The sequence below is a fragment of the Armigeres subalbatus genome, chromosome 2 (assembly GCF_024139115.2).
Source record: "Armigeres subalbatus isolate Guangzhou_Male chromosome 2, GZ_Asu_2, whole genome shotgun sequence".
NCBI lineage: Eukaryota > Metazoa > Arthropoda > Insecta > Diptera > Culicidae > Armigeres > Armigeres subalbatus.
Genome location: NC_085140.1, coordinates 103103910 through 103126555, shown reverse-complemented (window position 1 = coordinate 103126555; position 22646 = coordinate 103103910). Strand labels below are relative to the sequence as shown.

Here is a 22646-nt window from a genome sequence, read left to right as displayed (position 1 = left end):
CATGAGAAATCACCGTCATATGACCTGTTCAGCCAAATGACCGATTCGGCCAAATGACTTCGGCCTAGTGGCCCTTGAGCCAAGAGGCATTCGGCCGAATAGTTTTCAGATCTACTAGAACAATGTCTGCATAACCAATGATTTGTTGATTATGGTTTTTATTCTTTGCACATCAGATAGTTGAGTTGCACTTTTGAGAACATTGGGTGCAAACATCAATCAAATATAGTATTCACGTAGCATTAAAATGCTTCATCCCAATTTATTTTCCATTTTAACATTTTGTTTCATATTATTTATGTTCATTTTCGCTAAATGATTAATATTCACAAAATCGTAAAATAATAACTTCATTCGAGTTAATAAGAATTTCTTCACAGAGGATTTATGAGATTTCCCAAAACAAAGAAAACTGTTCCGCATTGTTATCCCACATTGTAAAAATCAGTAGATCCAAAAGCAATCTGAATCAGCATAAATCAACGTATTAAATTTATATGAAAATCGATACGTTGCAGCCTGTTCAGCAGCGTGGACATAATTCTTCCCTCATTTTCATTTACTCAATATTCATAGCATGGCTTGCAACACATGTTGCGAATTATGCTATCTTCATACACCCCAGCGACCCTGCCAACTGTTACCGTGGTGTTTTCCGATCGAGCTCATTGGATGTTGTATTTCTATCGTTTCCATATGAAGAAAATTTGAAAAATACCGAATGGGGCAAGTGAATATTTTTCAACGATTGTAGGATGGAAATGGTTTACTTTAAAAAAATAATGAATATTTAATCATCAATGAACCAACATAATTTTTCGCAAAGAAGTACGAATAAATATGTAATTTAATTCTGTTTTTCTTCCTCGCACAGCACTTTCAACGGGGAAGACATACGTTTTCACTTTGCAACCTGTTTATCATTTCCCATTTTATGCCGCTCTTCGGAACTCAACATAATCACTTTATCATCTGGATGCTCATTTGAAATATCAGTGCATGTACTGGCGAAAATTAGATTAGGGACACATTTTCCCACGACCTCCAGAATGAACAAAAACATCCCCTTTTCAGTCTCCGCACAGCCTTCCCGGGCCACCCACTTCGTTACATATGTTTATTCCTGCACTGATGGCGAATAACTAATTCATGCTGTTCCTTCTCAGAACTTGGATATGAATGCGATGCGACTCGTGCCTACATTCATTCCCGCGTTCCCGCCACCCGCACCGTTACACCCATCATCGGTTGTACCCATCATTACTCAAATTTAACTTTTCCATTCCGGCTCTTCGGGCCGTCGTCCGCTGGAAGCTGTCATTTTGTGGAAAAAGGGAAATTACCACAACCTCGGAACAAAAACAACGTCGTACATTTGCACACTCGTCAGTGCAGAGTGGTTTGTCGGTTTGAGAATTGACCAAAACATTGCAACACAAGAGAAGGTCGCTCCAGAATTGGTAGATGGAGATGTCATGTACTTGGTTGTACACATGTTAGGAAAGTTTTACAACATTTGAACGTGTAATGTTCAAGATTTCGTTCGATGAAACGCAGATGAGGAAATCAGCAATTATGTGTGTTGATCTCTCATCGGAAATGGTTATTTATATTATTGCTAATCGAATATATTTAATTGGCTATATTTCCATTCCCATAGGAGGGCGATCATAAATATAATTTACGAGAAATATATAATCAAATGGTGTGCCATTAGTGTATTCTGGATTGAAAAGGTTTTTTTTTTTATTTATTCAATAGGCTCTGTAATTACCTTACCTTACGGAGCCGAATTCAGTATTATGTAACTAAAAAACTCCAACAAACATCGTTCAATTTACGTTCATAAGGACGTTTACAGATATGCTTGGCTGAGAGCTAAAATTAGTTTTGAAGGGAAATAGTGGATGGAAAGCTGCTTTTTATTGTAAAGGTCATAAAATGAAAATGGTTTAATGTACCACATTGAATTACTGGAAATATTCCAATAAAAAAAATCAAAATACGCTGTATACTATTTCATATTCTGGACACAGATAACTTCTGAGTGACAGCTGAAAATTGAAATAACTTCTCAGAGATGTATGATGATAGAAATCACGGAGGAACATAGCTTTCGGTCTCATAAAGTTGCCCATGTCAAGAAAACAATATTTCCATTCATCAATTTTGGTCATTTTTTACTATAGTTTACTTTTTAACTAGCTAAGTCGCAGACAGTAGAAGCTGAAAAAAGGCAGGAAGAGGGAAGAAGGAAGAAGGAATAGGAAAAAAGGAGCATGGAAGAAGAAAAGAAAGAATAAAGAAGGAAAAAGGAAGAGAGAAAGAAGAAGGAAGAACGAAAATGAAAGAAGGAAGAAAGAAGAAGGAAGAAGGAAGAAAGAAAAGAGAAGGAAGAAGAGAGAAGGAAGAGTAAAGAAGAAGGAAGGAAGAAGGAAGATGTCAGAAGGATGAAGGAAGAAAGATGCAAGAATAAAGAAAAAAAGAAAGGAACACCGTCTTCGACCAGAGGTCATACAGACTGAACACTTAACACCTAGAATGAGACAACGGACCGGACACATAATTAAAGTTATTTTAAAAAAATGGAAAAGTTTTGATCACCGTATGCATGACTTTATCTTTATTGATTTATTGGCATTTACCGGTGAGTAGAATATTAACTGCTTAAAGTAGGAGGGAGCAAAGCAATGAAGAATAGAATGGATAGATATCGCAAACAAGCGATAAATGAGAAGCGAAAAGAATTTGAATCTTTTTTTATTAGCGGAGGGCTAATCGTAAGAACAGCATTGTTGAAATCGCTGTTATTCTGCCTAACGTCCACCCAGGAACGGCTTGGGTAATAGCATGGTGACTACTCTTACAAAGACTGGCAAAATAACAGCGATTTCAACCTGCTAATATGCTGTTCGGCGTATGAGAACAGTTCTATTGATCTGCGGCTTTTTCAGAGAAAGTCATTTGGCTGAAAGGATCATCTAGCTCAGCGGTTCTCAACCTGGGGTATATGTACCCCTGGGGGTACCTTTGCTGGCTCAAGGGGATGCCTCGAACAAAATTGCGTAATGGCGGATGTATTACAATTCCAATAAAAACTTACTGAAAATATTCTAAAATCTCTTATTCCAAAACTTTGTATTGTGGGGCCGTACACTAATTACGTAAGCAATTTTTCTGTGTTTTTCAACCCTCCTCTCCCCATGTAAGATTTTTTCCCTTACAAATAATTTTTTATATGGAGCGTAAGAAAATGGCAGACCCCCTAGTAACATTTTGGTTTTATACTGTTTTTATCACACTCTTCTACTAGAGTAAATTATGGTCTTCAAGAGCGTTATAAAACTTAAAATTTTACTTGGGCCCCCATCCTCTCATAAGTGCTTACGTAATTTGTGTATAACCCCTGTACATAATATGCATGGCGATCAGTAGATCTAAGACTCCTGTCTATCCCAAGCAGAGTAGTGGAGGGCTGTGGGACAAAAGATCATAAGGACAAAATGTCTACCTGATCGAGACAAAATATTTAATGATACTTGATGAACTTATTATAAGAAAAAAAACCACTGAAATAAAGTTAATTAAAAAATAATAATATTGAATAACATGCTTTCGAACTAAAATAAAGAATCTATAGGTTCGGAAGCTTCCTGTTAAGATACATGAAGGCTTTTTTTCGAAAAGTTCAGTAGCTTAGACTTCAAAAGACTCCTTTCGAAACAACTCGTAAGCTTCCTTAAAAGAAGCTCGAAAGGCTTCTGACAATAAGTTAGGAAACCCCTGATCTGAAGCCTCCGTTCAAGAGGGTCAAAAGCCTCCTTTCAAAATTCTCGGATAACTCGTTTCAAGAATTCTTCGGAATACAACTTTCAAGGAGCTTGGAAATCTCTTTTTAGACTCGGAAGCCTAGTTTTAAAAAGCTCGGAAACCTCCTTTCAAGAGACTCTGAAGTCTTTCTTTTCGAGAGGTTCAAGAGGCTCGGAAGCCTCCTTTCAAGAGCCTCGGAAGCCTCCTTTTAAGAGGCTCGGAAGCCTCCTTTCAAGAGGCACGCAAGCCTCCTTTCAAAGGCTCGAAGCCTCCTTTCAAGAGGCCTGGAAGCCTCCTTCAAGAGACTCGGAAGCCTCCTTCAAGAGACTCGGAAGCCTCCTTTCAAGAGGCCTGGAAGCCCCTTCAAGAGGCCTGGAAGCCCCTTTCAAGAGGCTCGAATCCTCTTTCAAGAGGCCTGGAAGCCTCCTTTAAGAGGCCTGGAAGCCTCCTTCAAAGGCCTGGAAGCCTCCTTCAAAAGGCCTGGAAGCCCCCATTCAAGAGGCTAGGAAGTCTCTTTCAAGAGGCCTCAGCCTCCTTCAAGAGACTCGAAGTCCTGCTCAAGAGACTCGGAAGTCCTGCTCAAGAGACTCGAAATCTCCTTTCAAGAGGCCTGAAGCCTCCTTTCAAGAGGCCTGGAAGCCTCCTTTCAAGAGGCCTGGAAGCCTCCTTTAAGAGGCCTCGAAGCCTCCTTTCAAAAGGCTCGGAAGCCTCCTTTCAAAAGGCTCGGAAGCCCCCATTCAAGAGGCTCGGAAGCCTCCTTTCAAGAGGCTAGGAAGTCTCTTTTCAAGAGGCTCGGAAGCCTCCTTTCAAGAGGCTCGGAAGCCTCGTTTCAAGAGACTCGGAAGTCTCGTTTCAAGAGACTCGGAAGTCTCGTTTCAAGAGACTCGGAAATCTCCTTTCAAGAGGCTCGGAAGCCTCCTTTCAAGAGGCTCGGAAGCCTCCTTTCAAGAGACTCGGAAGCTTTCTTTCAAGAGACTCGGAAGTCTCGTTTCAAGAGACTCGGAAGTCTCGTTTCAAGAGACTCGGAAATCTCCTTTCAAGAGGCTCGGAAGCCTCCTTTCAAGAGGCTCGGAAGCCTCCTTTCAAGAGACTCGGAAGCTTTCTTTCAAGAGATTCGGAAGCCTCATTTCAAGAGGCTCGGAAGCCTCCTTTCAAGAGGCTCGGAAGCCTCCTTTAAAGAGGCTCGGAAGCCTCCTTCAAGAGGCTCTGGAACCATCCTTCAAGAGGCCTCAGCCTCCTTCAAGAGGCCTGGAAGCCTCCTTCAAGAGGCTGGGAAGCCTCCTTCAAGAGGCCTGGAAGTCTCCTTCAAGAGGCCTGGAAGCCTCCTTCAAGAGGCCTGGAAGCCTCCTTCAAGAGGCCTGAAGCCTCCTTCAAGAGGCCTGGCAGCCTCCTTCAAGAGGCCTGGAAGCCTCCTTCAAGAGACTCGAAGCCTCCTTCAAAGACTCTGGAAGCCTCCTTCAATAGGCCTCGGAAGCCCCTTCAAGAGGCCTGGAAGCCTCCTTCAAGAGGCTCGGAATCCTCTTTCAAGAGGCCTGAAGCCTCCTTTAAGAGGCCTGGAAGCCTCCTTCAAAAGGCCTGGAAGCCTCCTTCAAAAGGCCTGGAAGCCCCCATTCAAGAGGTCTGGAAGCCTCCTTCAAGAGGCTAGGAAGTCTCTTTCAAGAGGCCTGGAAGCCTCCTTCAAGAGGCCTGGAAGCCCTGCTCAAGAGACCTCGGAAGTCTCCTTCAAGAGGCCTGAAGTCTCCTTCAAGAGGCCTGGAAGCCTCTTTCAAGAGGCCTGGAAGCCACCTTCAAGAGGCCTGGAAGCTTCCTTTAAAGAGGCTCGGAAGCCTCCTTCAAGAGGCCTGGAAGCCTCCTTCAAGAGGCCTGGAAGCCTCCTTTCAAGAGGCCTGGAAGCCTCCTTCAAGAGGCCTGGAAGCCTCCTTCAAGAGGCCCAAGCCTCCTTTCAAGAGGCTCAGCCTCCTTCAAGAGGCCCGGAAGCCTCCTTCAAGAGGCCTGGAAGCCCTGCTCAAGAGGCCCGGAAGCCTCCTTCAAGAGGCCCGGAAGCCTCCCTTCAAGAGGCCTGGAAGCCTCCTTCAAGAGGCCCGGAAGCCTCCTTCAAGAGGCCTGGAAGCCCTGCTCAAGAGGCCTGGAAGCCCTGCTCAAGAGGCCCTGGAAGCCTCCTTCAAGAGGCCTGGAAGCCCTGCTCAAGAGGCCTGGAAGCCCTGCTCAAGAGGCCTGGAAGCCTTTCAAGAGGCCTGGAAGCCTCCTTCAAGAGGCCTGGAAGCCCTGCTCAAGAGGCCTGGAAGCCCTGCTCAAGAGGCCTGGAAGCCTCCTTCAAGAGGCTCGAAGCCTCCTTCAAGAGGCCTGGAAGCCTCCTTCAAGAGTCTCGGAAGCCTCCTTCAAGAGGCTGGAAGCCTCCTTCAAGAGGCCCGAAGCCTCCTTCAAGAGGCCTGGAAGCCTCCTTCAAGAGGCCTGGAAGCCTCCTTTCAAGAGGCCTGGAAGCCTCCTTTCAAGAGGCCTGGAAGCCTCCTTCAAGAGGCTCGGAAGCCTCCTTTCAAGAGGCCTGGAAGCCTCCTTCAAGAGGCCTGGAAGCCTCCTTTCAAGAGGCTCAAGCCTCCTTTCAAGAGGCTCGGAAGCCTCCTTTAAAGAGGCTCTGAAGCCTCCTTTCAAGAGCCTCGGAAGCCTCCTTTCAAGAGCCTCGGAAGCCTCCTTTCAAGAGGCTCGGAAGCCCCCTTTCAAGAGACTCGGAAGCCCCTTTTCAAGAGGCATGGAAGCCTCCTTTCAAGAAGCTCGGAAGCCCCCTTTTAAGAGGCTCCGAAGCCTCCTTTCAAGAGGCTCGGAAGCCTTCTTTCAAGTAAAGATCCTTTAATTACGTAGCCCAAAAATAGGCCATTTTCAACCCCCATCCCCCATATGTCACACTTTTTTTATGATTCATTTAATTTTTTTGTATGAATTGTCACATCTCGGGCACACCTCTGAGCGTTACGTAATTAATGGGCGCTTCCCAAGAGGCTCGTTAGTCGTAATCCCAGGTGGGTGGCACGACGCCATGTTTTTGCAGCCCACATTTTAGTGTAAAATTCATGATAATATGTGTTTTGTTTACAAACATCACATTTGATTCTCATTAGGATACAGAACTGTCAGTGGGATACGGTCGCGCAATGTTGGCTGCAAAACAAACCTATTGTGTGAGATAAGGATGCCACCGGGCTGCTTGTCGTATAAAATCCATTTGAATCAGAAAGTTTCGCGGAATATCGAACACTTCAGATAATTTTTTGGAAAGCCATATATCCTGTTAGCTTTGTTAGTTTTAATATATGTTATGAAATACGCTTATTTTCATATACAGCGAAAATGAAATAGGGGGTACCTCAATGAAAAAGTTTGAAGGGGTACCTCTCAAGAAAAAGGTTGAGAACCGCTGATCTAGCCGAATAGGTCATCTGTCCGAACAGGACATTTTTTTTCTTACAACAGTGCAGAAAGTGTTGGGCAATGCACAGCAACGCTAACGAAATGGTTGGTTTGATGAGGAGTGCCAGCGAGTGACGGACGAGAAAAATGTTGCTAGGAATTGAATGCTAGTGGCTCGTACCCGTTCCAACAGAGGGCAGAAGAGAAACGAATCCACAGCAGAAAAAAAGGCAATATAGATAGAAACGATATGCGCAGGTTTTATGCAACTGTCAATGGCGCACGGCATAATACTGCGCCAGTGCCCGCCATGTGCTATGACCGAGAGGGGAACTTGCTGACAAGACAAGACTATGGTGGCAGCCAGGTAGAAGCAGCACTTCGAAGATTTGTTGAACGGTGAAAATGAAGGTGTATTAAGGAGCAGGATGGACATAGTCGGCGACGGTCAAGCTGTAGAATCACTAACGCTGGACAAGGTTAAGAAGGCTCTAAACGAGCTGAAAACAGTATAGTTGCTGGGAAGGATGAGATCCCGGTCGAGCTTCTCAAAGCAACTGCATCAATCAATCCACCACATTATCCAGAAAATATGGGAGGATGAAGAACTACCTGTCGGCTGGTTGGATGGCCTCATATGCCCAGACTAAAGTGTGCCAATTACAGAAGGAATCACCTTTCTGAACTCGGTGTACAACATCCTGTCGCGTATCCTGTTTAACAGACTGAGACCGCTTGAGGAGTCCTTCGTCGGCGAATACCAGGCAGGTTTCCGTGAGGGCCGATCAACGAAGGATCAGATATTTAGCCTGCGGATGATCCCGGATAAATTCCGGGAGTACAACTTTCAGACTCACCATCTGTCCGTTGATTTCAAATCAGCGTACGATTCAGTGAAAAGAAATGAGCTGTTGCAGATAATGTCCGAACATGGTTTTTCGGCGAAACTGATTAGACTGATACGTGCAACGCTGGATGGCTCGAAATCAAGTATTCGGATTGCAGACGAAATGTCAACCTCGTTTGTGACCTTAGACGGATTGAAGCAGGGTGATGCACTTTCGAATTTATTGTTCAACTACAGTATACCCCCGCTTATCCGACAAATGTCTGGCCGGACTATCGGGGTTTCTCTCGCTAATCCGACTGTCAAATCCATACAAATGAACCAAAACAAAATAACAGCAAAAATTTGAAAACTGACAGAATAATGTGTTTAAATGGGTGTTGATACTTTTTAGTCCGGAAAATTCCGAATTAGCGAGATCCGGACTAACGAGTCGTCGGACTAGCGAGGTCCGGATAAGCGGGGGGATACTGTATTAGGAGATCTGGCGTGCAGAGGAACGGCACTATCATCACACGGTCGCATATGCTCCAGGGTTTTTCGGAAGACATCAACCTTATTGGAATCGATCGTAGAGCAGTAGTGGAGGCTTTCGTCCCACTGAAGAGGGAGACGGCAAGGATAGGCTTAACCATTAACTCTACCAAGACAAAGTACATGGTGGCAGGTAGAGGTAGAGTAAGATCTAGTGGTGTTGGTGCAGAGGTAGTGCTCGATGGGGATGTGTTTGAAGTTATTGAAGAATTTGTTTACCTTGGAACGCTTGTGACATGTGACAATGACGTTTCCCGTGAAGTGAAAAGACGTATTGCTGCTGCGAATAAGGCCTTTTACGTAACCAGCTTAGGTCCTGCAACATGCAGTTGGAAACGAAATTCGCTCTATACGAAACTCTGATTCTACCAGTGGCCCTTTATGGACATGAAGCATGGACATCAAAAGAGGCGGACATGAGAGCTTTCGAGGTTTTCGAGCGAAAAGTGCTACGTACAATACTCGGAGGGAAACTAGAAAATGGTGAGTGGTGCAGACGCATGAATCATGAGCTGTATCAAGTATAAAAAGAAGAAAATATTGTGAATCGTATGAAATACGGCAGACTTCAGTGGGCTGGTCACTTAGTGAGAATGTCGGAAGAAAGAATAGCGAAAATAATATTCAACAGAGAACCAGATAAAGGCCAGCGACTTCTTTGAAGGCCATGAACACGCTGGCTGCACGTGGTGGAATCGGACCTGGGGACGCTGAACGTTTGAGGAACATCGCCCAAGACCGACGATTATGGAGCTCTACAATACGCCAGGCATAGGTGTATAGACGCTGTAGCCAACCAGGTATCCTGGTAGGGTATCTCTATCGTATGGGTTTGCTCTTCGTGCGCGGCTGATTCGACGATAGTGATTGCTTTTGATTGGCCAGCTGTTTTTTTGGTGAGATGCCGTTCTGCCGTGTTTTGCAATCCCGGACCAGGTACGTGGACAATACCGAAATTGGTTGGTGCAATTAAACTTGTTGGTACGGCCAAAGATGTTCCCGGAACAGACGGATAGGCTTCAACAGCAGGGCGGTTCAGAGTTCCAGTGCGTACCGGAATGGTGGGCATCGGTAAAACAGTATTAAACACGCCCCTGACATTATGATTGTTTTCGGTGGATGTAGAAGCTTGGTGCACTTGGATGGGCGGTAGGAATATGTCGGTTGTATCATCCGTTCCATCTTTTCTGCCGGAACGGATTGGACTTGGTGAGTTTAAGTTCGCTGTCGTGAAATAAAAAGATTATGACTTAAAAATCTCTTCTTTCATATTTTATTATGAAAAAAACTAATGTGATTGTGCTTTATGTTAAAAAAAAAAGAGAAACATTATAGCTGATTGTATCGGTTTATTTCTGTTATGTTTCATACCGTATGTTGCTACACATCACGTTGCATCATTCTATTTCTAAAAACTTCACTCGTTACAGCTTCTTCATGCTAATGAATTAAAAATTACATCTTAGAAACAGTCTCTAATGTGTCAAGGACATGATATCAACGAGATTCGATATTGATAACATGAAAAGACAACACTTGTATTGTAATTGTAATGTTATTTTGTTTCATATTAGGCCAAACTGGGCGTTTAAGCATTTGTTATTGTTGTGTTGTCACAAAAATGTTGTTCCCAAATAACCCACTGCCAGCAATATCTGCCAAAGCAGATTCCCCCTGTAATAGCTGCTTGATTCGTCTCTAAAGCTTTCCAACATACTTATCCCCTGTGTGAAGTTCACCATCGTACTGTCGATATGAATTTTACTAATGGGAATTCAATTGGATCCCGTTATTCTATATGCCCGGCTATAGTCAAGTGACTGTAACTCCACCTGGTGACCCCATTCCATCCGTTATTGCTCTAAACAGTTAAGTCATTAAAGCTACTTCATTTCCATCGACAAGAAGGACCTGAAAAACTGAAAAGAGGAAACAGCCGGCGAGAGTGAAGAGCGAAAGTGCAGATAACGGACAATAATGTCTTCCCACAGTGACTGGCTGACGGTGACGATGCCGGTCGGCTGAGGACGATGATGAGTGAAGTGTCATCACTGTCAAGATACACACTTCAGTCAGCAGCGAGGAATTTCTGTTTCATTTTTCCGTTCCAGACCAGACTCCCGTCTTCCACCATGCTCGATGCCGTTCTTCACAATCCTTCGATGCAGGTAAGGACTCACCTCGATTTAATGGTCTCTGATGGCAGTGTCACGCTTCACGTGCCACAGCCCTTCGCCTTTCGAGTTAATCCATCGATGCGAATATCACCTAACGGACTATTTTAATTAAAAACTTTGTCACCCGATCCCTCGGCCAAGCCAAAGTCATTGTGCACAGTTCAGCGCTTTTGCAGGATGGCAGGCAGGTGTATGTAGGTATGTTGTGTGAATATTGGAATAGTAGCTAGCGGGTGGCCGAGCTCCCAAATCACACAATAATTTGTTACGTAACCGCTATGACGTCATGTTCAGCACCACCGTCATACGCAACGGTTGTGGAAGAATGGGTGTGGAACACCTCCCACACCCATCAGCCACACCAGAGCCACAAGCCAGGATTACCGCTTTTGCAGTTTATGTCCTTTGGGAAAGCAACGAACCGCCACATGACGATAGCCGTCTACAGTCGTTCCCTTTGCTTCGCGGAATCCGAGAGTTGTTGAATCGTTCTACACACAGGATGGCCTTTAGAATGTAAAGCGGAGCTACGCTGTATTTCGCTTTTTTGTTCGCTCTATCGGCGTCACCCGCTATTGTTGTCCTTGCTTGATCCTCGGTCGGTTTTCCTTCGGTGGCTGCCTGGTCGTCGTCACTCGTTGAGTGAGGTGTGCAATAAAATTTATTTTTAGTTTCCGCGTCGGTTGATGAGGCTATGGCCGTTGTTGTTGGAGCATCAGGAAGACGCCTGGCTGTGCGGTCGGTTGGACGGCCGCCCGGTGGAGCTATGCTATCAGATAAGGACTCCGCGCTGGCACTGGCTGCCTCGCCGCATCCTGGCTGGGAGGGTGATTTTATGGCGCGGTGTTTGGCTGCCTGGAAATTACTGACAGCTTGAAATTAGTCAGCCGGTGGCAGGAAATTTGTTGGGAAATTGTTTCCTCGTTTGGGTTGAATGAAAAAATGCAGAGCTAGAGGTGGTGCTTAGCGGATTTATCTTTTGGAGACGGATGAATCGATGAATCGACACTCTCCGTTGTGTATGTCATTCAACTCTTTGTCAAAACGTTTTGCCCTATTCGTGCAGTTAATTTTAATGGAAGGTTGAATTTCAAAACCGATTTTTCGATAGCGCAAGAATTAAAACGTACCTAAAAATGTTTGGATGGGACGTGAATACATTTATCATTTATATTTAAGCTATGGTATATTGAAATAAAATTATGAAACAGCCTTGGTAACGTACATGAGAGCTTACGCACATCAGTTATAGTAAAAAAAATAAAAATTCGATGAATCCAGCATAAAGTCTAGTTTGGGCATTTCTGGTATCCAGGCAAAAATGCGTTCGCTGAAGAAGCGATAGAGTGGCAGATGGAGGATCTGAAACTAGAAATGCAGCTGCAAAAATAGGAGACAGAGATACAGCAAGCTTTGGAGCGGACAAAGGCGCAAATGGAATAAATTCGAAAGTGCATCACCCTGCTTCAATCCGTCTAAGGTCACAAACGAGGTTGACACTTCGTCTGCAATCCAAATACTTGATTTCGAGCCATCCAGTGTTGCACGTATCAGTCTAACCAGTCTCGCCGGAAAACCATGTTCGGACATTATCTGCTACAGTTCATTTCTCTTCACTGTATCGTACGATGCTTTGAAATCAATGAACAGATGGTGAGTCTGCAAGTTATACTCCAGGAATTTATCAAGGATCATTCGCAGGCTAAACATCTGATCCGTCGTTGATCGGCCCTCACGAAAACCTGCCTGGTATTCGCCGACGAAGGACTCCTTAAGCGGTCTCAGTCTGTTAAACAGGATACGCGACAGGATTTTGTACGCCGAGTTCAGAAGTCTTCACACTCTAGTCTGTGCCCTTTCTTATAGATTGGGCATATGAGGCCATCCAACCAGCCGGCAGGCAGTTCTTCATCCTCCCATATTTTCTGGATAATGTGGTGGATTGATTGATGTAGCTGCTCACTTCCGTATTTGAGAAGCTCGAACGGGATCTCGTCCTTCCCAGCAGCTTTACTGTTTTTCAGCTCGTTTAGAGCCTTCTTAACCTCATTCAGCGTTGGTGGTTCCACAGCTTGACCGTCGCCGACTATGACCATCCTGCTTTTTACTACACCTTCATTTTCACCGTTCAACAAATCTTTGAAGTGCTCCTTCCACCTGGCTGCCACCATAGACTTTTCTGTCAGCAAATTCCCCTCTCGGTCATTGCACATGGCAAGCACTGGCGCAGTCTTATGCCGCGCGCCATTTACAGTTGCGTAAAACCTCCGCATATCGTTTCTATCCATGTTCTCCTGCGCTTCAGCTATCACACTTTCTTCGTGTTGCCTTTTATCTGCGGTGGATTCGATTCTCTTCTGCCCTTGCTACCCTCTACCGCTCTCTGTTGGAACGGGTACGAGCCACTAGCATTCGACTCCTAGCAACATTTTTCTCGACCGTCACTCGCTGGCACTCCTCATCATACCAACCATTTCGTTGGCGTCACTGTGCAGTGCCTAACACTTCCTGCGCTTTTGTAGTCACATCTTCGTGGATATGTTCCCACAATCTGTTGACGTCGCCAGATCCGGTGGCATCTCCTATCCACTCGTCCAGCTTCTGGTGGTACTGGTCAGCAACTTCTTCAACTGACAAGCGTTGGATATTAGTGTGTATCGGGAGAGTCTCCGGGGCCTGTGTAGAAGGTGCACCTTCTTTCGGCCATGGCTTTCGAGGGATTCCACGTCGGCTTCTGAAAACATTCAAAGGGAATTTCTGGAAAGACTTCGATGTAATTATAGAAGAAATTTTGGTTGATTTTCTAGAGTTACTCCAGATAGAATGTCAGAAGGAGTTTATATTTTTTTCTTTCTAAGCAATGGAGGGGGAATCTGCTCAATAGACATCCTGGGTTGTCCAGGAAGTGCGGGGTTAGGGACCACCTCCAACAGCAAACGAGGGAGGCAGGACTACATCCCCGACCCGCTAAACCGTTTCCATTGCCGCCAAGCCCATAGTCCCTTCGGTACAACCAGAAAGTAATGCTTCAAAGGGGGGCCAGTGCACAACGCACCCTAGAGGTTAGCTGCGTGTCCTTGCAGCATCGAACATCGTGACTCGCTTTTTTAGAAGAACACCATGGTATCGTGCCAGCGTATTGCCGGCTTTCCAGGTGGCCTTACCACGCCCTATGTCCTCGGAAGGTGGGAAGGGTCGACATCGCGCCTGCTTCCTCTGCACGACTGGTATCAAGAATGATGATGCCGCGTGCACCCCAAATTGACCTTTTCTGCGATAGGGCCTATTCGCCAGCACACAGAGGGACTTGCCGACGCGGTGCATACGCCTGCCCCAGCTTTGACGAGGACCCCTTTCCGTCCTCGGGCTCGGAACCCGCCTGGTTGACCGACGCCGCGAAAGCGACGATACCATGTTGTTCTTCGCGCGGGCAACTGTTTGATAAAAGGATCGAGTTCGACCACAGCGCATGACCACAGGTATGACCCATCAAGCCGACTCCGATCCCTTGGACCATCTCTTATTTGCGCCTGAACTAGCCATCCTTGAGTCCACGCGCCACCTTCTGTGTAGCTCCGAGACGATTTGGACGATAGCCGATAAAACGGCATAAAAGGGCAACTTCATCTTTACACATCGTCCGGACTAGGTTGTCTGGGGTAGTGTCCAGACCATATGTGGCAAGCATGTGGTCACGCATTACGCGAAAACGTGGCACACGAACAACACGTGTTCCGCCGTTTTCTCTAAACCTGCGCACACCAAACACTCGGGCGAGGCCGAGCAAGCCAGCTGCGTTACCTGCACTGTGATTTTTCAGCACGCTTAAAGGTCGGGCACTTCGAACCCCCCATGGGGTGCTTGCTGTTCACAGCTTTGCTGGAACAAATCAAACAATTGGGAGGGTTCGTGCAGCATTGTGCCTTATATCCCTCCAATCCGCAGCGTCGGCCGAGATTGCTTCTGTCAGGGCCTCAGTCCCATTGCTTGTGTCCCGGTTCCAGGCACTTGAATATGCTCACAGGGCACACCGACCATCCCACCTTGACGCTCCCTAACTTGACTACCTTGGAGGCGTCCGCTGCAGATAGCCGAACCAATGCTACCTGCGTTCATGCCGGACCTTTCCGTAGCCGAACGGCTGCAGTGGGCGTCTCCACTTCACACTGTCACCGCAATGCCGTGACGAGCTCTTCGACTTCGGTGATCTCGTCCAGGTCTTTAACCCTTAGATTCACCTCCGTCGTGAGTGCCCTCACCTTGATCGTCTCGCCTAGGACTCCCTCTGTCAACTTCTTGTAGGCGGCGCCGTTTTGCGAGACGCCCCGTTTCAGCTCGAGGATCATTTCGCCCGTCCGGGTACGTCTTATTCGAAGTACGTCGGCGCCGAGTTCACCGAGCTTGACGTCACTCCTCATCGCTTTCAAGACGTCCGAGTACTTAGCCTCGTCCGTCTTGATGACTAGGGCATCGCCCTGGAGCGATTGGCTACCCTAGACTTCTTGCTACCGTCATTCGCCTGGGCCTTCTTTTCGGCCCTTGACGTCTTCGGTTTCCTCTTGTTCTTGACCAGGGTCCAGGAGGCGTCATCCCCCTCTATTTCCCTGGTCTGGAGCGGCTGAGAGCTCTCAGCCTGCCGTATCCCCTTACCACCGTCTTTCCTGGGTGGACGGACCTTTCAAGGTCCTTCCTCCCCCGGTTTTGGAGGTACCTGGCCGGGGTTCAGCTTCCCAGGCCCACTACCCTTGTTCGGGTAAGTAATCCTCCGCGTTTTGGAGCGGCCCCCGTTGGAGCAGTCACCTCCGACGTGCCCGCGAATACTTGAGCCTCAGTCTGGGTAGACTTTGGCACCACCGTCTTCGCTGGCACGCCCTCGGTCGATTCGACCTTGCCCGAATCCGCGAATCCTTGGGCCTCAGTTTGGGTAGACCTCGACTCCACGGATTTCACGGGTTTACACTTGGCCGTCCCGACCGCCCTCTCCAGCTTGGCGTCCAACATCGACTTTCGAAGTTTCAGCAAGCTCCTCTTGAGGTCCTTACTGATATTATGCTTCGATGACGCAAAGTCGATGATGGCATCCAGCTGTTCCGTCGCCACCTCGAAGGCCGAAAGTCCATCGCGGTTGCGGTTCATCGCCTCCACAAGCCATGGGCCGTCTATAACCTCTACCTGGCCATGCAGCCCCTCGGCACGGGTCGCTTAATGCCTTGGGATTAAGGGTTAGGGACGATGGTCCCTTTAGTTGCACCCACTCACTCTATGTCAGAAGGACAACAGTGCCCAGGCTGCACTCTCAGCTAAGTACAAAACCCTTAGCTTGCGGTCGATTGTCATCGGAAGACCCGTGGAAGCGTGAGATTGGAACTTGTGAGGACCAGAGCTGTGTAGGTCGCTCCTTCCCAGATGTCAACTCACCGTTTCGCAGCCCAGGAGGAGTTTACGTGGGAATTTCTGAATGATTTTGTGGTGAAAGTTCTGGGAAATAAGGCGTGAATATGGGAATGCCTAAGTGTATTAGTGAAGAAATCACCAAGGAAATAGGGGATGTTTGGGTATATTTGAAAGAATTAACGTAGAAATACTTGGCAATAATTTAAGATTGATGTTCGGAGGAATTTTTGAAAAAAATCACGGACAAAATCCCTGGAGAAATTTGACTAGTGCACTCCTATGCGTCCTAATCAAATGTAAGGAAGAACTTCCGGAGAAATTCCTAAAGGAACTTCTAGTGATACTCCTGGAAGAATATCCGGAAGAATTCCCAGAGGGACTTTCGGACGAATTTCTGGAGTAGCTTCCATATGAATTTCTGGAGGGGCTTCCGGAGGAATTCCTGGAAGAACTTCCGTTTGAACCGCCCGAGGAATTCCTGGAGCAAATTCCGGAGGCATTACTGAAGGAACTTACGGAGGAACTCCTGGAGGAACATCCGGAAAATTTGTAATGCACGAAATTGATTCACGCCGACTCACGTCGTCATCGCCGCTGGCTGAAAATGATCTGTCTAGATTGAATATCAAATGAAATCTTGTATGAAGTTTTCGAACAAACTTCTAAGGTATCCCAAAAAAACCTTGGGGAGAAACTGCTGTTCCCAGAATAAACTTACTCGGGAATTCTAGTGAGATGTCTTAGAGGAATCTTAGAAGGAACCCCTAATTGAATCCTTAGCGGAATCCAGAGATGAATGTTTGATAGAACTCCTGGGAATAGACCATAGTTATGGTCATATCAAATAAATAAGTAACTGAAAAAAATAAAACTAACTATTCAGCCAAATCAATTACTAGACCAACATTTGGAAAGGGTGTAACATCCAAAATTTCTTCTGTCTGATTCTTCGTCCACATACATAGCATGTAGATAAAGAATCAGAAGGCAAAAATTTTGGCTGTTACGCCCTTTTCAAATGTTGGTCTAGATTTATCTTCGTTTTAGTAACGCTGCTAATTTGTTTCTCAATTAAAAAATTTTCAGCAACAAGTAGATAGATTGGAACTAAACTTACTGTAAACTGAATTATACAATTGAACATCTTGCCGCAAATTCAGTTAAGATACACTATTCCCATGATGGAATTAATTTATTTCTCGGTTTATTCACTGATCTATTGGTGAATTAATACATGAAGAATGGTTCCAGACAGAACTATAACTAACTTCATAAACATAACAATATTGTTAAATTAAGTGGATAGAAAGAAAAAAAAATTATGCTATGGCAGCAAAATCAGCCCCCTGAAACGGCTGTCATCTGCATACAATGCGACTGAAGCCGAAAACTTGGTGCTAAACTTGGGCTGTGAACCATTCCACCGATTCGTTTAACTTTTAGTTAAAATTTGACATTTCGATGGTTATTTTCTCATCGTGGTTAAAGTTTTACTCTTAAGGCTGTGAACCATTCCACCGATTCTTTTAACTTTTAGTTAAAATTTGACAGTTCGATGGTTATTTCGCCGTGGTTAAAAATAACCCTGCTCCGGAGCATGGTTAGATTTGACAGTTCGATAGTTAAACTTTGTTCGCGAGAAAATTGGCGCCAAATCCATTTCGCTTCAAATAACCATCAATCTGTCAAAACACAAATGGGTCGGCTTCAGAGTAAAATTTTAACCACGATGAGAAAATAACCATCGAAATGTCAAATTTTAACTAAAAGTTAAACGAATCGGTGGAATGGTTCACAGCCTAAGCCGACCCATTTGTGTTTTGACGGATTGATGGTTATTTGAAGCGAAATGGATTTGGCGCCAATTTTCTCGCGAACAAAGTTTAACTATCGAACTGTCAAATCTAACCATGCTCCGGAGCAGGGTTATTTTTAACCACGGCGAAATAACCATCGGAATGTCAAATTTTACCTAAAAGTTAAACGAATCGGTGGAATGGTTCGCAGCCTTGGTGCTAGCTGTCAAGTTGTGGCTTTAAGCACGGAACACAGTGACGCATGGGGTAATAACGCTCGAGGGAATAAAAAAATAAACGGTTTTTTTTTAATTTTAGGCTGTTGTTGAAAGAAAAAGCGCACTATCTAAAACATGTTTCAAAACTTTATTGCAATTATCTCTATAGAACTGACTCGTTTATTTCAGATACACCTAACCCAACCCGAGTAGACGAGAATAGCTCAACAATATCAAATATTGATAAGAAAGCAAAATGAGATATGGACATGATTGATATAAGAGATAACATTGATTTTGATTATTTTTTTATTATTAAATTAAATTTTTATTATTAATTTTTATTATTAAATTAAATATAGATTTTGCATTAAAATATCATGAGGCGATTGGCGATTGGCGTTTGATGTTGCATGAAGAAAAAGAAGCAGAAAGATGATAATCAAAAATACTCGCACGGGTAAACATACGAAGAAATTTTTGAAACACTTTAAAATTTGTATTCTACTGCACAATAAACACAATATTTCAATTTTTATTCTGTGATATCATACTTTAAGACAAAATTTTTAAACGACTTATCTGCTTTTGTAAACAAAGATTCAAACGACGATTTAACGAATCTGATAGCTCACCCACGCAAACCAACACCACCAATAGGTAGGTGAAGGTTTCCGCTACCTGTTTATGGTGTTGGTTTGCGTGGGTGAGCTATCAGATTCGTCAAATCGTCGTTTGAAGCTTTGTTTACAAAAGCATATAAGTAATAGAGGTAATAAACTATAGAGGACGATTGTCGCTGCGGTTCCCTTTGTTATCGTCCTAAAACATGTTGGGTACATATCTGTCAAAACGTACTGATTTTTCCTTCGTTGTCATTTAGTGCCCTATCCTCGTCAGCAAAAGATGTTTCGCCAGTAACGACAGCGACAATCTTCCTCTATAGTTTATTGCCTCTATTATATAAGTCGATTTAAAAATTTTGTCTTGACTTAATACACAGTATAAGAAAAGTCCAACCCCGTACTATTTACCGTTTTTAATTAAATTGCCTCTTGAATTTCAGTGAAGAGTTTCAAAAAATATCCTCGTATGTTTTACCGTGCGAAAATATTTAAATATCATCTTGCTGCTTCTTCTTCTTCATGCAACATCATAGCGCCAATAAATAACGTCGAAAATCACGCAGCAATGCAATACATCTCGTTGAATATAATTTAACAATGCAACACATGCCGCTTACGCATCTGACTGTTCTGACTTCGTGTGTTTATTGCTTAACCGGCAATGTTTACATCCAGCACCATGTTGCAGCACCATGTTTTCGGCTTCAGCCGAGTTGTTCGTGGATGACAGCCGTTTCATGGGGGTGTTTTTTTGTTGGCATGTAAAAAATGGGACGTTTAAGTTTATGATATGTATTAGTATGGGAATCTAATTCTAAAAATCGCAATTGCAATCAAAATAGTAGTTTGTGCAACTAGTTGCAAAAAGATGATTTTTTCAGCACGAGTTGTACGTTTATCCAACGAGGCTTGCCGAGTTGGATAAATACAACGAGTGCTGAAAAAATCGAGTTTTGCAACGAGTTGCACACGCTATTTTTTGCAATGACGAAAAATAGGCTTTAATATGATAAATCCGTACCAAAATGGTACAATTTACATGACCAATCTTGCTAAAATATCATGGTGCTGCAGGAAACAAACATATTCCATGTTATCGTCCCACATTGTATGCTCGACAGACTATGAAGCGATAGAAAAACCTGCCTTTGAAGAATTTGGTGTCATGCCCATCAAATTATTTAATTTATTATGTGACACGGAGAATACACTATTTGAACACTCACCCAAGCTAATTGAGCTAAATAAGGTCATGTAACTACTGTTCTAATGATGGTTTTTCATTTAAGCACCCAAATGAGTGCTATAATAGATTTTATGCAACCCATTTGAGTTGCATAATGTTCATTAAAGCACCCATTTCATTGGTATGGAAAAGTAGGCCGTTTCATCACTCAAATGTCAACTGTAAACCAGGTATTATGATCAGGAATTGCAAAAATTCTTTTTTGAGATTTTTGGGAGCGACTTGCTTTATTTGAGTGCAAATTAATTACGAAACTGCCTGTTCATGGCATTGCGGAGCCACGATTTTCCTGTGTTTCTGTTATTCGGCCATTTCACTCAATGTTACAAAACATCTTAGCAGTTTTTCGGGATTTCTAGAACAAACTTTCTGATTTCATTAAGTTCAAAGAACTGAAAGAACTTAATTTATTGCCCAAAACTACATTATTTCGCTGGCGCGTGGTGTTTAAGCATATTTATTCACTAGCTTTCACCATGAAATCGAACGCGCACTTCATTTCGATTGAAGTACATCGAAAAACAAACCTGAAAAAAAATATTTGGTAGTCATTCTTATCATGATCAACAATTCATTTTGTTATTATTTTTCTGCAAATCTATTTCTATTTTTTCAAAGCACATTTTTGACAGCTGCCGCAGCCAAATTCCCTTTTTGCGACTGGTTTAAAAATGTTTTCAATTGACTCTTATAGAAGGCTTATAGTGGTTATCTAGATAGGGCCACTTGATCATAGCATACTCTTATAGTAGTCATCAAAAGGTTGCCGTTTGAAAGCTGGTTTAATAAGTAGATCTTTCAATTTGATCTTGAAAACCATTCCTATAGCGAAATAAAACTTGGAATGTTACTTGAATTGGGCCTCAAAAAACTATTATTCTGTCAACACACAAATGACCCAGTTTAAAGCAAAACTTTATCCACAATGCGATATCCACTTACAGTTGGATCAGATCAAATGCAAAGAAATAAGATTTTCCTTAGAAATAGACGCGGTTCCAACAGTTTTCCAAAAAAAAAACAACTATCGATGATGTACGATCGATGATCGTAAGATGTCTACACACAAAAAACAAAAATTATTTTAATAAATATTTTGAACTTTATATTTAAATAGTGCTCTATTTTCTTTAAAATGAAAGTATTTTTTTTACAGTGAAAGTTATCTTTTTATTTTAAAAGTGTTTTTCTTCAAGTTAAGTTGTAAATTTAAAACGCGTTTCTTTCAGTGTAGCAAATAATAAAATTGTCAAATCCGCAAACACAAAATCGTTGCTGGTGTGCGTCGCATTTGTGTCTTTAGTTTTCTGCTTTGTGGTCGCTCTCGCTGAGATGCTGATGGTTGCAAAATAATTAATTTGATTTAATTTGATTACTGTTCCCGCCATCGTTATAATCCGAAGGTACGTTTGTTTTATAAAAGTTTTTACGTGAGGCTCTCAAAAATGCTCACGAGTAAACCCATGCAGGCAAAATAAATAATGTATTTCTGTTTTCATTTTTCTCTGATTATAGATATGTCGTCCCGACGGAGCTTATTCCCGGCGAGATTCCCGGCTCGTTTGCTTCGCTGCAAAGTCAATGCATTCCGGCGGCGATCAATCGATTGGAATAGGGAAAAACTCAAAACAAGGTGAGTCACAGGTGAAAAACCTTATTCAGGCAGTGAAAAGGAAAATTGGTATATGAATTCTAATATGCTTGTTTTTTTTCTCATGTTTTCAGAACGGAACGGTTGATGGCGGATGAAAAGGCCAGTTGGTCAGCAGTGAGCCGAACGTAATCACAAAAGATGTACTAAGTAAATAAGCCTACAACTCAAGGTACGTCTCCGGGCAGTTCACAGCCACAGCAAAATTTATTGATCTATGAGCTTACAATTCTAAATATATAATTTATTCCTTGGATAGATGAAAACGACGAATAAATTGAAATAGCCGAGGGAATGCCTGGTTCAGCAGATGCCAACGGCTTCACCGTTTCCCGATAAAACTACCCTGGTATTGATGAATTTTTATTAAACAGTGTTTAAATATTGTTTTAAATAAACAAGTAAACTCAAATCGATATTAAATAAAACATGTTTCAAAAAAGAATTGACTTGATTAAATGAAATGAAAAATTTGAAAGTAAAATAAAATGTGCTAAAATTTTAGTTTTAGGAGGGGAAAACAACTTTTATTTTTAACAGTGTAACAATTTCGGTTCGACAGTTCTACAGTTTCATTTCTAAAAGTTTAAACTTTTAATTTTGGAACGGGTGATTAACTTTGAAACGCTTTGAAAATAAAAGTTTATCAACTTTTGCACTGAACATATGAGACTCTCTACGAAAAAGAACCAACGCAACTTTTTAAATTTACCAATGGTTTTTTTAATTTTATTAGTGTTTTTTCTTTCTGTGTAAGTAGAATAATTTATCTTAGTTTCGACGCTCTTCTGGATCCACATTATAGTGAACTCAAGTTTATAACCAAAGAGTTTATGCGTCAATATTAAATAGATTAACTGATGTCGTCAAACTGAAAAGTATACACCCATAGGTGTGGACGCTGTCTCATATATCATAGTGACAGCTCAATAATAAATTATCAAA

The 22646-nt window shown here is 43.3% G+C and overlaps 1 long non-coding RNA gene across 1 annotated transcript; it reads left to right on the top strand.

The window, feature by feature from the left end:
* Positions 1–21293: 21293 nt before the first annotated feature.
* Positions 21294–22146, top strand: LOC134214813 (uncharacterized). The gene is made up of 4 exons (XR_009979922.1): positions 21294–21453; positions 21566–21683; positions 21776–21873; positions 21961–22146. It is a non-coding gene; the product is annotated as an uncharacterized LOC134214813 (long non-coding RNA).
* Positions 22147–22646: the final 500 nt, after the last annotated feature.